The sequence below is a fragment of the Cucurbita pepo genome, chromosome LG06 (genome assembly GCF_002806865.2).
Source record: "Cucurbita pepo subsp. pepo cultivar mu-cu-16 chromosome LG06, ASM280686v2, whole genome shotgun sequence".
Taxonomy (NCBI): Eukaryota; Viridiplantae; Streptophyta; class Magnoliopsida; order Cucurbitales; family Cucurbitaceae; genus Cucurbita; species Cucurbita pepo.
In genome coordinates, this window is record NC_036643.1 from 7,366,950 (window position 1) to 7,370,027 (window position 3,078).

The window sequence follows — 3,078 nt, forward strand, 5'->3', positions numbered from 1 at the left end:
ATGGAGGTGCAGGGAATTGAACCCCGTGCCTCTCGCATGCGAAGCGAGCGCTCTACCATATGAGCTACACCCCCTTTATAAAATAAAAGTCCCGAACGTTCATGATGAGGTAAGAAGCCATTTTGGACTCTTCTTAAGAAGTACTTTTAGAATGTGCTTGGATCTTTGTATTAAACTTAAATCAAGTATGAATTAAAGGAATGTGAAATAAAAACACCAAGAATCGTGAGTGAAGGCTCAAAACCGATCAAATTTCTCAGGATTTAAGTAACATTAAAATAACCCACTAAATGAACTCCGTTGCCTATAAATTTTTAATACTGAACATAATATGACATGTTAAGAGTTTATATGAAATTTGATAGTCATTGGACAAGGTTAATTAGCTAAACCAAGTAACGGTGTAAAATGACCATAATACACATAAGGAAATTTACATTTGGTTCATACTCTAGATGACCACCAATTGCTATGAAACTTTATTAAACGTAGATTCAATAACCATGGCATAGGTTTAGACTGTGTCGCTTTGAAGATAAGAACCCAGAACAATAGTACCAAGACCCTTAGATAGGCTAGAATCTTAAAACAAATACAATGGAGGTGCAGGGAATTGAAACCCGTGCCTCTCGCATGCGAAGCGAGCGCTCTATCATATGAGCTACACCCCCTTAATAAAATAAATGTCCCAAACGTTCATGGTGAGGTAAGAAGCCATTTTGGATTCTTTTAAGAAGTACTTTTAGAATTTTCTTGGATCTTTGTATAAACCTTAAACCAAGTATGAATTAAAGGAATGTGAAAGAAAAATACCTAGAATCATGATTTAAGGCTTCGAACTGATCAAATTTTGCGGGATTTAAGTAACGTTAAAATAACCCACTAAATGAACTCTACTACCTATGAATTTTTAATACGAACATAATATGACTTTTTAGAAGTTTAAATGACATTTAGTGGTCATTGAATAAGGTTAATTCGCTAAACCAATTAATAGTGTAAAATGACCATAATGCACATAAGGAAATTTACCTGTTGTTCATGATCTAGAATGACCTCCAAATTCTATGAAACTTTGTATTAAACCTAGATGTGAGTTTAGACTATATCGTTTGGAACGCATGAAATCATTGCATAGGTTCAGACTGTGTCACTTGAAATGTATGAAGTCTTGGACGTAGGTTAACATTGTGTCGCTTGGATCGTATGAGCCTTGGACTCAGGATGTCATTTCATGACTAATACCATAAATACTAGGGGAGTGTCTTAGAGAATAAGACAACAATCAAGGACTAGAAAAAGGATCAAGATTCAAATTCTACCAAAATAACAGTACCAAGACCCTTAGACCAGAACTAAGGTTGAGACCTCATACTCCAAGGATCAAAGTCTTAAACATAGATCATGATAAGAACATACAAGTCAAGAACAGAACTAAAGAGTCCAAGTACTTGCAACCGTTGTGACCTATGGCCTAAGTGAGCTACCTTGTGGCATATACGTGTGTCATAGTGTGGGTGAGCGTGCCAAGATGAGTGTCTCATGCGGCTTCCTTTGAATTGAATTTTTTCAAGGATAGTACCGGGCAGCACGGGTGTGCGGGTATTGCGCTCCAGCCCACGTGTTGGAGGTTGCTACATACACCCACTATCTGGCACAATTTCCTTAAATGACATGGCATGGGCACGGGAGGGTCAATGCCTCGATAGAACCCGGATTGATAGATGTTCGGCAAGTCCCGATAAGATGAGCGACACGTGGACTCGTTCTCGATAGCATGACCGAGTGAGTTTTGATGGCCGACGACACTCTGAGATTTGGGATGGTATCAAGACATATTGGCCATGTCGATGGAGATCAAGATGACAAGATGAGACGCGATGGTGTATTGAGAGTCCTTGGCCCGAGCAGAGGCAAGGTCGAGTTGAATGACTTAGCCTAGTGTAGAGGCAAGTCGGTTGTGTCGCGTACAATTAAACATGCATGCACAGGCGGCGTGTGTGGTCGAACGAGCTTCGATTCTGCACAACCGATGTTTGATTGACGAAGACAAACCTCGCCCACGACGAAGCCACAAAATCGGGGTGAAAAATATACACGGGGATTAATTCTCCTCAAGGCTGGTCGTGAGCATGTCTAGATCATGACGCCGCACAGTCAAGAATGTAGGATCATGACCGTAAGAACAAGAAAAGAAAAGAAATTGTGTAATAGACTAGAATCTTTGTACTCATTCCATTTTTTAACTACTTATGTATGGTTAAAATAAATGTATTGAAAGTTGTGTTTCAAATTCTCTAGGTTTTATTTCTCATTAAAAACAAATCCATAAGCATTCTACCATATGAGCTATACCCCCTTTATAGAATAAAGGTCTCGAACGTTCATGATGAGGTAAGAAGACATTTTGTACTCTTCTTAAGAAGTACTTTTAGAATTTTCTTGGATTTTTTTATAAACCTTAAACCAAGTATGAATGAAAGGAATGTGAAAGAAAAACACCTAGAAAAGAAATCTGAAAGAAAAACACTTAGAACCATGATTTAAGGCTACGAATCGATCAAATTTCTCAGGATATAATTAACATTAAAATAACCTACTAAATGAACTCTGCTGCCTATGAATTTTTAATACTAAGCATAATATGATAGGTTGGGAGTTTATATGAAATTTGGTGGTCATTGGATAAGGTTAATGTTGGGTTTTATGTCCAAAAACTCATAGTTTCTAAATAAAACATATTCTATTTTCAATAAAGTTATTATTGATGTTTATTCATTAAAGATTGTTATTGAATAAAGTGAATTTTATGATCGTTAATCTAAATCCAATAAACTAAGAATACTCTGGCTATAGTATGATTACTTGAACTAGATGTAGAGACATAAGAGTGGATCAAGTTCAAGTATATAGTCCAAATGATCTATAGTACAGGGATAAGGCTGAGTAACTTATCCTANAGAAGACATTTTGTACTCTTCTTAAGAAGTACTTTTAGAATTTTCTTGGATTTTTTTATAAACCTTAAACCAAGTATGAATGAAAGGAATGTGAAAGAAAAACACCTAGAAAAGAAAT

General features: G+C 36.6%; 1 non-coding gene across 1 annotated transcript; it reads right to left on the reverse strand.

The window, feature by feature from the left end:
* Position 1: 1 nt before the first annotated feature.
* Positions 2 to 74, reverse strand: TRNAA-CGC. The gene has a single exon. It is a non-coding gene; the product is annotated as a tRNA-Ala (tRNA).
* Positions 75 to 3,078: the final 3,004 nt, after the last annotated feature.